We start from the raw sequence: 14,666 nt of genomic DNA on the forward strand, positions 1-14,666 counted from the left end.
TAGCGATAAGAAAGCCTTTGAGCTTTGAGCTTTGGCTTCATAAGATGTTGTCTTGAAAGGTTCAAACAATTGTGCGATGTGACGTTGTCTATACTCTATAGCATGTCACAGATGTGCACTTGAACAGAACTGAGGCTAAAGAAACCATGGACTTATGGGAGCTTTGCTTTTGACACTTTGGTTCTTGTAGAGGGGAGACATAGCTGGGAAACCTGTCAGGTTTGATGGTGTCATGCTTGAGTGATGAATTATTACCCCAAAGCCTCAGACACAACTTGGGTCTCAATATTACATGTCATTTAAAGATGTCTGACATTTAGTACAAGTCACTGCTGGAAAATGGCTGCCCTGAAGCCAGGCAGGTGCAGGGTGAGGAGAAGAAGGAAGGAACGTAGATGACAGATCGACTGACTGTATTGTACATATGCGTTGTAGGACATGACTACACAAAACGGACATCTGAAATAAAGCAATCTGATTGGTTCACAGCCCTGGAATATATATGCACCATGTACCACAGCAGTTATCTAATTCCTTGGCACAATTCAGTATCACTACGCATGTGTTAGTCGAACATTGCCCCTGGCAGTGCTATAATAGCCACATACCACAGCCTGTCATGAGCTATTGCTTGAATATACATATACATAGTACATACAACTTTTGTGTCCTCTCTTACTAACCCGACCCCTCACAATCACCCTAACCTTTATGTGTACAATACACGGACAGTGCAAGCACCACCTGACTCTTTAATTATGGAAAGAAACCTGAGAGATTGACTGATCTATCGCACACATACATTCTTACGAGAACATGTCCGTCATTGCTCCACTCAATGTCCTCAGCTAACGTTTGCATCCCCCCCCCCCACCTCTCAAATCTCCCCTCTCAGGAACACACATATCAACACCTTGTGTAACCGACATTATTAATAGCCCAGTCAAGCCTCATCACCTGAGACTACTCCCCCAGAATCTCCCTACAGCTATCGCAATGGTAATGCACAGACGTTGTAACAACAACCTTCTCCGACATGCGCCCAACCCTGCAATCCCTATGCCCACGATGGTCACTGTGTCCCCACACCCACACTACCATACTATATAGCATGCCAGAAAAAGGATTTTCTGTGTCCCAATACATAGTATGTCAAATGTATGTCAAAAAAACATGGAGTCTTACGCCTACTGTATCCGGTCGCATTGTTTGCAAGCCAGGAGGCTTTTCTGGCTATCCAGAGCCACAATCCTCAGCACAGCATGAGCCACATCACATCAACTGAACTACAGACAAAGTAACCAAACCTCTGGTTGCCCTCTGGTTGCGTCTCAGGTTAGCTGTGGGGGGGTTGTGCACCATTCTTTCAACAAAGTTAACATGTTGCGCCAGGAACTGTGACAGATGTATGAGCAAGAGGGTCAAAGTTCAAGGCGCACTTAAGAGTAGTTAGTAAGTCCCAATTGTATTCGCACTGCAGAAGGCCTACTTGGGAAGCCGCAGGAGACCGACGTACTAAAAGAAAATGGAAAGAAGTATGCTATTTGAGAGTCTTCCGACTCACACGGTCGGGGGGTTGAGATAGCGGACTGTGTGGCCTACCCTGATGATGTAATTAAGGCGAACTGCCCGCTCGGAAGCAGCTCTAAGCCCGAGACTTTCTGGACCTCGCTCGCCCTCCCGCCGGCACGGCCAATCTGTTTTTCACACAGGGCGTAATAAATACGATACCTCACTCAGCAGAACGCTGAACAGATGGTTCCGTATTTATATATCTCTACCTTTTTTTTCATGTTCAGTTCTCTAGCCTCGATTGCATATGTCGTGTTTAATCATTCGGAACTTGTGTGTGTCGCTCTTTTTAAAAAGGTAGTTTTGGGCAAGGTGTGGAAGTAAGTAAGCTCTGTTACCTCAATTGTCTTGTGCATAGCGCCTTCGATTTCACGAGCAGTGACAGCCTTTTGCCCAATGTTTGTCTAACATAGATTCATCTATAACAGTGCAGTATCAGCAGGGGATTCAATTCGATACATGAAAAAAAGTTCACTATTAGCCTATAGCCGAGCTGAATCCACTCTATTAATAATTCCCGATCACTCATAACCACTTTACGATTATAAATATTAAGCCAGCTCACGACAGCACCCACATCGTGCCTCCCATATTAGTAACCCAACACGGAGACCAAATAATTATACAATGTTTTATTTATTTTTCTGATTCGTCTCTATGGCTGGCTAATAAACAGTCGGCAAAGTGCGTGTTTGGGCAGGGTGGGGGGTAACGGGGGAGGTGTTCAGCTTGGCTGGAGCCTGTCTTCTGTGTCTCGACTTGCCACTCGTACCTGCCTGATTGGAGCTTGTTAATTGATCACTTCACAGCCTCTGAATGGCACCGCCTGCACCTGCTAATTAGCCGGCATAATTACCTCAGTCAGATGCGCAGGGCCTTATGCACGCAGCCGTCACGCTATGGCACAATGTCGTCCCTGAAAATGAACCCTCTGACATTTTCTGTTTGTATACACCCGCACCGAGTATTTCTGTCTCCGTTGCTGTGGATTAGAAAAGTCGTTGGTGTACTTCAGGCCCCGTTTAGGGAATTGCAGATATGGGAAAGGTTTAGAGCGTGAACAAATGTCAAATGGAAGTCCCTGCCACTCCACTTACACACACAGACGCGCACACACAAACACACAATTCTCCACCCTTCATCACACTTCTTCAGGAAAGATTCAAGATTGTGTGTGTGTGTCTGAATTTGCGAGCGTGCTTTGGTTGTGAAGGTTTGTAGATTCAGTAGCAACCCCCCCCCCCCCTCCCCGTTCCCTAGAACGAGTGCTCTGTAATGAGTTAAGGTTTATCTCCCAGCACAGGGGGCACGGAGAGCGCGCCATGTCGCCTCCACCACCCAAGGTGCTGCTGGGAACAAACGAGAAGCCCTCGCGCTGACGCCAGTCTCTCATGAGGCGTTCAGCGCACGTTTGTCCTCCGACTAACATCAAACAAACCCGCAGAGCTCTACAGAATTTACCCTCTGATAACTCCTCTTAGATTCATAATTGCTTTCTGGCTAACAGATTTTTCAAGCCAGAGAAAAACCTTTACTTTCGTCTTATATTAAACATGCAACTGTAGTGCTGTTTGTGACTCAAACATGGCTGGACTTACTCAGATCATTGATTGAGGCTGACTGGCAGAAATGCCATAGTGTGCGTGCATGCCTGTGTGTATGCTTGGTGTGTGTGTATGTGTGTGTGTGTGTGTGTGTGTGTGTGTCTGAGACTTGCCTGAGTGACCTGTAATGGAAAGTCTGTCTGAAGCCTTGAGACAAGTCGTATTACTCTTTGTTATATTCTCCTGCAGACCTAGGGCCTGTGCTTGTAAAATACTTTTGATTAAAACTCCAACTTTATTGGTTCCCTTGCAACCCTGGGCCTGAGGTTTTAGTTGCGGGGCAAAAATAGAAAGACTAATCGTTTTCCTGATATTACTTTTTATTGCAGCTGTATATCACATGGTTTATGACCTTTTGGAGTTCTCTGGATTACTGCTGTTTTGAATGACAACTTTTACACGTCCAAGATTCTGAAAGTGCATCAACTAGAGTCCCCTGAATAGAGCTACTTTGTATTACAGCCTTTCTGTTTTCAACCTCTCACGTCCTTTTCCTTTCTCAGCGCCGGAATTATTCCCTTTTGTCCACACCCAGCATTCCGGGCATCAAAACGACACAATTGTGTTCACCTCCTCTGTCCTTCTATTCCCAAAACTGGCTGTACTGTCGTGACCCAAGCCTCTTTTCGAGAGGGTTTGTTTGAAGCAAAGACCATGCAGTTCCCCTATTGTGGCTGTTGCCACTACAGAGAGGGATAGAAAGATCTCACTTCAGAAAACAGACAGAGAGAGAGAGGGGAGAGAGAGAAAGAAAGACACTGAAGGAAATAAAGTGGGTGGGACCGGGAAACAGGCAATAGACGGAGAGAGATAGAGCGAGCGAGAGAGATTGGGGAAAAAGAGAGAGAGATGGTGAAAAAGAGAGAGAGAGAGATTGTGAAAAAAGAGAGAGAGAGACGGGTCCTAGGCACCTCATATGGCTGTTGCTTCAGGTATGGCCCATAAAAGTCCAGTCGTGATGGATTTGGCCATAGCTCAGTGATCATATACAATCGCACCCCGTCAAGAGCTCTGGCCCTGGGATCCATCCAGCCCCGGCCCAGCCCCCGGTGGACCACAGCAGAGCAGAGCAGCTAGCCTTTATTTATGGGATTGTTTTGGCCCCAGACACTGGCCCCTGTGCGCCCATATATCTGTCTCAGCTGGTCAGAGGGCACTTGTCTGTTATTCATCCACACAGGGGCCTGTGCTACCGCCGACGTCCTCAAAGGCTTTGGGATCTGGAGTGGTTTGGATCGAAGGAATGGTGGGCCAGAAATGCCGTGGGGGGCGGGGGGGGGGGGGGGGGGGGGGGGGAGTTCCCCTCAGCATGTGCGAAAGTCATGGTAGTGAGTACGAACGGTGAGCGGCTGAAGTTGCGTGGCAGGCTGATCTGAAAAGCAGGTTTTTCATGTGAACTCAAATGACGATGTGGAAATGTCCCTTATTTGTGGGATGACATGAGAGTGCATAGGCCCACCCTCTAGCAATACGCCCTAGAAACAGTGTGTTCCTGGGGGGATAGAGGGCTGAGCCCGAGTTGTTAGCATGCTCCTCCGAGGAAGAAACACAAACACTGCAGGTCATCAAGTCTAAACTCCATGTACATGATTGAAAATGGCCATTGAGCCAATGTTTCCTAGAGGCTCTAAGACTCTTGATTAGCTTTGATGCAAGGCGATCTTTTAGTCCCTCTCGTCCATGCCAAGCCAGACAGTGATAGGGATTTAAGCCGCCCTGTCGTTTAACCGTCCAGGTTGTAAAGCTTTCCCAATAAAAGCAAGGTCTTGCATCTTACCTTCCTCTCTCCTTTCTTCCCCCACTTTTGACCTCGCTCCCTCTCTCTCTCTCTCTCTCTCTCTCTCTCTGTCTCTCTCTCTCTCTCTCTGTCTCTCTCTCTCTCTCTCTCTCTCTCTCTCTCTCTCTCTGTCTCTCTCTCTCTCTCTCTCTACCTTTCCCTACCTCTCTCTTCCAATCCTCATCTCTGTTTGCTCTGTAATCCCAACATGCAACAAATGACCCAGAAAAACAAACGCACCGAGTAATTTTATTAATGCTGGTCCAACACTAAACCCTGAACACGTGACTCATTCATCTCCCCCTGAGTACAGGCCACCTGATGCCAATACACACATACACACACACACACACACACCTCCCCTCTTATCCCCAGCCCCTGGGGAAGTGATGTCAACTCCGAGGCGATACAAAGGGCTGTTTATCCTTCCAATCCTCTTTGAACTTCCCGCCTCAGTGGGGAAATGTCATGTTTGGAGGCATTAGTGGATAAAATCCTTCTGCTGAGTTGCCCGGCCGCCATGTTGAAGTCGGTCTGTGTTTATCAAAAAGTGTTGTGTGTGTGTGTGTGTGTTCCCTGTGTGTGCTCACTGTGCACCTTTTCACATATGCTGTGTGGTCACTATACACAAACATACATGCACACACTTGCATGCATATAAATACTTTATATACTATTCCTCTTCGTCACGTTTCTTTCACCCAGTCCAGAAAAGAGAATTTAGTCTTTTTCAGATGGAGAAAGAGGGATAGAGAGAGAGAGAGAGAGAGAGACTGATGGAGCACCAGAGAGGGATGACTAAATGAACAGCCATGGTGCCAGTGCCGTTGGGCCTAAATCAAATTAGACTGGGGGAGTGCCCTATCTAGTCCATTAGTATTCCAGTCTGCTGGCCAGGGACCAGCCAAAGGCCTGCAGTCCACATATGAACACTGGCATGGACTACAAACATCTAGAAAAACACTCCAAGTCCCACAAGCTCATCCTGGGCTGCATTTTATGGACTTCATCCAGAGATCATTCCCCCAAAGGGCTACCCCACGACTCAGCTAGCCGTTGACGTGTGAGTGGAAGGAACTCAAGAGCCTTTCCTTTTCCTCCGATCCAACACTACCTCAGGCGGAAGGCTCCAGAAAGCACCAGAGAGCTCCATTTGAGGCGATGAGTCGGCCATGTCCTTGACCCAGGCTGTGCCGTAGGCTCAGCCCAATACGGCAGAATGTGAGTCAGAATGTTGCACATCGTATTCGTAACTGTCATCGCCTGGACCAGAAGAAATGAGGGACCATCTGTTCACACCGGTCCCTACCCTCTCGTGATGTGTAATAAAAACTCTCTCTCTCTCTCTCTCTCTCTCTCTCTCTCTCTCTCTCTCTCTCTATCTCTCCGTCCGTCTCCTCTCTTTCTTTTTTCCCCTGCTCTCGCCTCGTCTTGGCTCCCTTCTCCTCCCCTCGCCAGTTTCCTCCTCTCTTCACTTCCCCTCTCCACACTCCTCCTCCTCTCTTCCGGACTGTCGTCAGTCGCAGTCATGTGTCAAGCAGACGTTGCCTGTGGCCTGGGACAGTGATCTACGCTTCTACTCTCAATGAACCCGGCCGATTCTTCAGACACGAAACCGGCTGATACATCACACACACGCACACACACTCCGACGTAGAGCGATGACAGGACAGCGTGACTTGCAGAGTCACACGCATCATCGCCCGTTTGTCGTGGGACATGCAACAGAGGGATGACAGAGCGAAGGAGAGAACGGGGGGGCGTCAGATGGAAGAGGATACGGGGGGGGGGGGTGGGGGGGGGGCTCGTGGGCGTGGCTCGGATGACTGCGAGGGGCGTCTGCATGGAAATCATTCAGAGATTGCAGCTTGTGTGAGGGGGTACGTGCCACTGCAGGATGTGGTCATGTGTTGTTACTGTAAACTGCCCTTGTGGGGGCCACCCACTTCAAGTACCACTTACTGTAAAGTTTGTGGGGTTTAGGGTCAGAATTTGTGTTAGGTTTACAATTAGGGCTTAGAGATGACACAATTGTGAATGGAAGTGAATTGGCAGTCCTCAGTAGGATAGTAAAACAAACCCAAGCGTGTGTGTGTGTGCGCGTGTGCATTAATGTGTCTCTGTGATGACCTTCGGCTGTCCGGGGCTGCGACCTGATTGGTGGGCTGTGTGTTTGGCACTGTTACACGGACTCCTGTTTGTTCAGTACGTTCCAGGCAGAATGAACCCCCAGACTGACCCTGACGTTGTTTGACACACTAGACTCAACACTGCTGTCTTTTACTGTAACTCACCTCTACAATTGCAGGGATTGGGAAAATGTCTCCTTTAGCTCGTTGCAGTGTGTGTGTGTGTGTGTGTGTGTGAGTGAGTGTGTACGTATGTATGTGTGTGCCAGTGTGTGTGTCTGTGTACGCGTGTGTATGTGTGTGCATGTGTGTGACCCTGCAGTGTCTCTATCGTGTCTGTTTTTGGGCCTCCGTTTTGGCATTCTTGGTATGATTCCCTTTGACACTAATCCCAGAAGATTTCGAAATCCCTGGTTATTTCTGAACTCAACCTGCCTGCTTGTGCTCGTGACTGTGCCTGTCAGCTGGTGCCGTCTATGATGGCTTCATCACGGCCAGATAAGGTGCAGGAAATTCAGTTAGCGTTGCTGTCGGTGCAGGGGCCCCTGATACACAACGGGCCATTCGGTAACAAAGACAGCAGGCCGAAATGCACGCTGACAAGACTGGTGTTTTAAGTGAGAGGCTTAGAGAAGGGCTGTGTCAGACTGTTTAGGGGTGTGTGCGCGTGTGTGTGTCTGTTCGTGTTTGTGTGCGTGTACGTGTTTGTGTGTGTGTTTACAGGATTGCGATTCTCTGCAGTCTGTCAGCGGAGGCAGGTGTGGGAGACTGGAGTGACCTCTGGCAGCTGTGCTACCCTTCAGTGGAGAAAGAGAGAGAGAGGCAGAGAGACAGAGAAAGGGAGGAGAGAGAGAAAGAGAGAGAGAGAGAGAGAGAGAGAGAGAGGGAGAGAGGGAGGGAGGGAGAGAGGGAGAGAGAGAGGGAGAGGGAGAGGGAGAGGGAGAGAGAGACAGAGAGAGAGACAGAGAGAGAGACAGAGAGAGAGACAGAGAGAGAGACAGAGAGAGAGACAGAGAGAGAGACAGAGAGAGAGACAGAGAGAGGAGAGGGCGGAGATGGAGGGGGGGATGGAGACAGAAACGGAGAGAGATCAAGAGAAATGACGCGAGAGACAGAAAGAGGGGAGGACGGACAGCAAGAGCGAGAGACAGAGTGAGAGAAAGAGACAAAGTGAGAGAGCGATGAGAAAGATGAGAGGGGGAGGGTGGAGGCAGAGACAGAACGAAAGGGAAAGAGAGAGAGGATAAGCCAGGGTTACGGAAGGGTAAAGAGATGGACGCCGAGGAGAAATGCTGCATGCTTCCTCATCAAGGACAGAGGAAGGGCCAAACAACAGTCTTCAGCAATTAGACTTCAATTTATCCTCCCACACGTCACCACTGAGGTGTTACCATTCTGCCTAATAGACCTGTGAATATTTGATGTGCTTTATTGCTCTCTGTTTCTCTCTCTCCCCCTCTCCTTCTCGCCCTTCGCTTCCATCCCCCGTTTGCTCCCGCACTTTCCAATTCCCCCCCCCCCTCTCTCTCTCTCTCTCTCTCTCTATCTCTCTTTTTCTCTCTTTCTCTTCCTCTCTCTCTCTTTCCTCCCTCCCTCTCCCCCTCCTCTCTTTCAAGAAAGGCAGACAAAGTCAACTATGAATATCTTAGAAAGAGACAGCAGACCAGGCAGGTCACAGAGAGCCATGAATGTCAGCGATTACCATGACTATTGAAGAATAATAGCAATCATTATGGAGTTATTCCACTGTGCCGCCGTAACCGTAGTAAAGCTATTTTACAATGTGTGTTTGTGAGTCAGGGTCGTGAGTGTGTGTGTGTGTGTGTGCGCGAGGGTGCGTGGGCGCGTGTGAGTGTATGTTTGTTTTTGTTTGTGTGTGTGTGAGGGGATCCTTGACGTCATAGCCAGAGCCTGTAAAGCCTGTGCCACAGTGGATGTGATGCACTAAGTCTTGCAGTGTGAGTGCCCTGCCCCTTTGCCAAAGTGGAGTGTGTGTATGTGTGTGCACGGTTGTGTGTGTGCACGTGTGTGTGTGTCTGTGTGTGTATGTGCACGTGTGTGCAATTTGTGTGTGCACATCTTAGTTTTCTTATACTGTCTGTTGATAGAACGATAGATCAGGAAACAAAAGGCTTTTTGAATGGTAGGTCCTGGAATGAGAGGGAGGAGAGAGGAGTGAATGTGTGTGTGGGAGTGTGTGTGTGTGTGTGAGTGTGTGTGTGTGTGTCAGAGGGAGGTTAATGGGAGAAACCTTTTCCCCTCGTTTCCAGCTGGGGTCTGTCTGATCTGTGACTCACACAGCCCCTGAGATAAAATCACACGAGGAAGGTGGTGGAACTTAATGCTGTATTCTCCAACCACCCCTCCCACGCGAGCCTATGCCATAAATAAAATGCGCCTAAACCACTTCAAATGTATTTATTCCACCACCGTGGATTGTGCTTGATTTATACAACTGGTCTACATCAAGGGATGGTAGGCCAATGTCCCTATCATGAGTATCATCCTGGGTGTTGCAGGGCTTCAGAGAGGCATTGTGGGATGCGATGCATGATTTCGTCATCTGATGTGTAATCCCTGGCTGTGGTGATCTCTACACAAGCACCAACAATGCGAACGCTTCCCAGATTAACGCAGCATAAAACCGCGTGAACAAATTTGCCCTGCCCTATCCTACCCTGCCCTCTGCTTCTTCGGTGGTATATAGCGGACTGCTGAACTCGAATGACTCGAACTAGAATTTGAATGCTCACTTTGACTATCTTGTAGTTGTTTGACATACCTTTTGATGACAAAACTTTATTTTCTTGTGTGTGTGTGTTATTGCCCCCCTTCGACCCTGAGCTTCATTTTGAGACAGTCCTTTTGTAGTGAGGTATGCGTTAATACTCTCTAAGCCTACTGTTAAGCCTGAAGGTTAGTTGACTGCCCTCCAAGTGTAATGTACAGAGATTTCCAGTAAATCCCTATTTCAGACACAATCTCCGCTTCACACTGCTTCTCTGCTTTGTCCCCGCACAGTTACTAGTCTACGGAAGAAACCTGTAAATGCTTCGACTGACTGACAACTGACTTTAAATTCCCAGTATATTCCCAGTATATTCCCAGTATATTCCCAGTATATTCCCAGTATATTCCCAGGATATTCCCAGTATTCCCTAAAGGGCATGACTGGGAAATACTTAATTGTGTCACTACAGTTGATCACTAAATGTCGTTGAATCAATCTATCTGGATGTCGTTCTTTACCCCTCATTCTATCTGTTCATCTTTCACTTTTTCACATCTGCTCTTAATGGGTTTTGAGGCCTGTTGCCAAAGCATAACGGAGTTTGGAATCGGAAGAGCTCATTGGCTGAGTAAGGCCCTATTAGGGAGATCCTCTTTCCAGTGAATGTGTTGGTTGATTGGTCTGAATGCTTTTTGGGGAATTACACTTACAAAGTGCAAATAGTATTGGCTGTTTTCCCAATCCCTTATTAAGCCTGGTTTATCCTTGGCTAATCCTGGTGGCCCCATAAACCATGGGTTTGAACCCTTTTTCCTCTGCTCTCCTATGCTCACCTCTCCTCTCCTCTGCTCTGCTCTCCTCTCCTCTGCTCTCCTCTCCTCTCCCCACCTCATCTCTCCTCTCACAACTCTGTGACTCACCTTCTTTTGGCCCAGCGTTCCTGTGCTGCAGCGCGTCTGCGTTGCAAGGTTGTGCTGTGTGTGTGTGTGTGAGACGTCAGGAGGAGGCGGAGGGGGAGACATATGTTGTGACAGGTGCCGGGAGAGGAGGAGAGGGTGCCCTCTTCCTGCTTTTGGGGCTGAGGGTCACAAGAGCATGCTGGGATCCAGAGACGGGGGTTTGGGGTACGTGGAGTGTGCTAATCCCAGAGGGGGAAGTGTACATGGGGACAGGAAGTGGCACGGGCTGGAGGTAATCCCTTTCCTGGCTTCAAGGAGAGCCTGTGGTTTTGGGTAAGGACAACAGGGCAACGATGAGAAGACAGGGGAAAGCAAGGCCAGATATGGTGGTCTTGTTGGGGATGGGGCAGCATAGAGGCGGACATAACAGACATGTTGTTGCTGCCAAGGGGCGGAGGAGAGGTAGAGGGGAGGGTGGTTGTTTAAACACCTCCTCTCCTCTCTCCTGGGAATGTTCTTATGGCTTTCTCTTGTCTTTTCTGTCACGCTCGTCCTTGGCTTGGCCCTGTTGGCCCGGTCCCTGGCTCAAGGTGAAAATGCCCTCACACCGACCATCGCACTCGCCCTCACACACACTGTCACGTAGTCTCACACACACACACTGTTACACACCCTTACACACACAATCGCACGCCGTCACACCCAGCCTTACATGCTATCCCACTCACCACGACACATACTGTCACACGCCCTTACACAAAGGACCACACAGACCCTCACCCTCACACACACCACCACGCACCGCACACAGCCCCAACGCGCGCCATCACACACACAATCACACACGTCATCACACACCCTCACACACTCTGTCACATTCAGGGACAGCTGTGTACCAGCATCTTGCAACAGTGTGAAAAAGGCAAGTCGATTTTGACAGCACTTTGAGATACAGATTCTATTTTGTGGGTTTGCTTCATATTTAAAAGCTTTGTTTTGCTCTTTTTGCTGGAGGAGTAAATCACTTTACTGTTTACATGCATATCCAGTCATTAGATCAGACAGTAGTATACACACACACACACACGCACACACACACACACACACACACACACACACTGCTGGAGTAGCTCAGTGGAAAAGAAAAATGAATGTTTTCCAAAGATTTCTTGCTCTATCCAGTGAGTCATCAGTTCCAATAGAGCAGACTATTTGTCAAGAGCAGACGGTAGGCATGCACACACACACACGCACACACAGACACACACACACACGCTCACACAGATACACAAAGCAATAATTTACCCTGCTATTCAACACGATGCATTGCTTATGGAGTCTTGATTTTAAGAACACATAAAACAACACAATTTGTTCACACAGACACACAGACACACACACACAAACACACAAAAACTAATGAATGAATACAGCTCTGCTCGTGGAAATCAGCCGGGAGGATAATCCCTGGTTATACCTGGTTCTGTCTCTCAGAATAAGGGAAGACATTTTCAGACCCTTGTGGAGTGTGATTATGGAGATTGATAGAGATGGAAACATCTTTGAGCTCTCAGCAGAATGGTGTGTCCTTGCTCTGCTACACTGACATCAATGTTGATTCACAAATGGAGAACCACAGAGTTTTTTTAAACATACTGGTACCTTGGAAATGAAGGGTGCTATCGATGAAGAGACTGACCTTTGTGTCCTTGAGGAAGGCACTTACTTGACTCAAACTGCTAATTTCCAGTAGTTTGCCACTTTGAATCTGGTTGCGCTGTAAACGAACTGTAGGATAACGTGCACACACGCCAACACAAGCACGCGCATGGCAACGCACACGCACCAACACGCTCCGCGGCACACTCACGTCCACGCAAACACGATAAAGTGGCATTATTGAAAGGTCATGCATTGTTCACGCAGGTGCCTGGGTTGTGTTTGGGCCTCATGCTCTCTTATCGTTGGTTATCAGAGAGGATTGTGGGAAGGCAGGGTAATCCTCTAATGGTGTGACATTGACGGGAACCATTGATTATGTGTTTGTCTGCCCGAGGACGGGAATCCTGAGGGGATGCAGGGGCTCTGCTGATTGGATGATAAAGAAGAAGGAAAAAAGAAACCAAAAATCAGTGCTCTTTTTTTCCTCTTTCTCTCCCTTTCTCTCTCTCTCTGTTTCTCAATAGTTCTCAAACGTTGTCCCTCCGTCTCTCTGCCACGCACGCGGTCTCTTTTTCACTGTCTTTCTGTCTCTCTCTCTCTCTCTCTCTCTCTCTCTCTCTCTCTCTCTCTCTCTCTCTCTCTCTCTCTCTCTCTCTCTCTCTCTCTCTCTCTCTCTCTCTCTCTCTCTCCACATCTTCACCTCAGCCTCTGCTTTATGACCTATGGCTGGTGAGCATCTCCCCAACCAATGATGCACAACTGTTCAATGATGCACAACTTTTGTAAAACAAAAGGATAAATCAAAAAAAAAAAAAAATCCAATTAATATTAGAATTCAGGAGCACGATGTTCAGCCTTGGATAGTATATTTTGCTCCGACGAGGGGCCTCAGTTGACGTCAGCAGGATCAAATATCCTCTTTCCTCCTGTGCGGAGGGTGAGAGAGAAGTGAACCAAGATGAAACAGTGTAACACATCGGAGCCAAGAGTGAAGAGGCTTAGCGATTTCACTCTTCGCTTCCCCTCGCTGTCTGTTTGTACCTTGTACGGCCTTAGCAGCTGGCCCGGTAACTGGGTCAAACCTGTCCCCATGTGTTCCTCACACATCCACACCATCCAAGCACACACACATCAACACACACATTTGAACAGTTGTAAACACACACAAACACACATTTGGGGATTATTTGTGCTGTATTACACAGACTGTGCAACGCCTACTCAGAACTGAACACACACGCACGCACACACAGTCCCAAGCAGGGTACTAAAGAACTTCTGTAACAGAAGCACCTATTTTTAGCCTAATATTTAGACAGACACACATACATAGACCCTCTCTCTCTCTCTCTCTCTCTCTCTCTCTCTCTCTCTCTCTCTCTCTCTCGCTCTCTATTTTCTCTCTCTCTCTCTCTCTCTCTCTCTCTCTCTCTCTCTCTCTCTCTCTCTCTCTCTCTCTCACTTTCTCTGGCTCTCTCTCTTTCACACACACATTAAACAATCACCCAATCAGAGGCACCTGTACATAGAGGTCACTGTCATTAGTGGAAGGTAATCTTTTAGTCACATAGGAAGTAATTACACTGTCAAATACTGGCAGAAGTAATCTCTCAGGTTTGGACCTCTTTGGTTCTTGGACATGGTCTGTTTGTATAGAGATTATAACTGTGAGTTCTTTGTTTTCTGTTTTATCCTCGCTTTGTTCAGACTGTATTTCTGCCCTGTCAGGTGTACTTCTGTGTGTTTTTGTGTTTGTGTGTGGTTGTTGAGGTTTCAGACAGTGTGTGTGTGTGTGTGTGTGTGTTTCGGAACTTGCCAGCCACCGATTTGTGTACACCATTTCCCCGATTTCTGTCCCTTTCCATGATTTCCATCCCTTCCGTCCATTGCCATGACGACCATCTGTCAATCACCCTGCCTTGTGTAATTGTAAACCAATTACATAGCTGTTTTTACAAGGTCGTCAGAGATTGGTTGGTACCCGCTGACCCCGGTTATCTGTGCTGGGCGTTGAGTTAATGGACTTTGACTGGTTCCAACAAAGCATGAAATACCCTTGCAAATCCTGCCTCATTTTTGTACCCCTTTTTTCTCCAATCTCCACAATTATTTCCATTGACATGCATTTGACATGGCATGAGGATAAGCTGAGCAAGTCACCTGAGCTGTAATTTGAAGGGTAATGGAAGAGAATGAGTGTGCTGACTCTTTGGTGGGTTCTGGGAATAGAGGTTCTGGTCAGAGCCTGCTAGTCCGATAGCAGTCCTCATCTAATCTCGGCCTCTCTATCGC

The 14,666-nt window shown here is 48.0% G+C and overlaps 1 protein-coding gene across 1 annotated transcript in view; it reads left to right on the top strand.

Annotated features, from left to right (window-relative positions):
* The window catches only part of pde1ca (phosphodiesterase 1C, calmodulin-dependent a), a 60,319-nt gene that overhangs the window by 25,117 nt on the left and 20,536 nt on the right, over positions 1-14,666 (top strand). The window lies entirely within an intron of this gene.

This window comes from Hypomesus nipponensis, chromosome 8, assembly GCF_054491055.1.
Source record: "Hypomesus nipponensis isolate SF chromosome 8, ASM5449105v1, whole genome shotgun sequence".
Taxonomy (NCBI): domain Eukaryota; kingdom Metazoa; phylum Chordata; class Actinopteri; order Osmeriformes; family Osmeridae; genus Hypomesus; species Hypomesus nipponensis.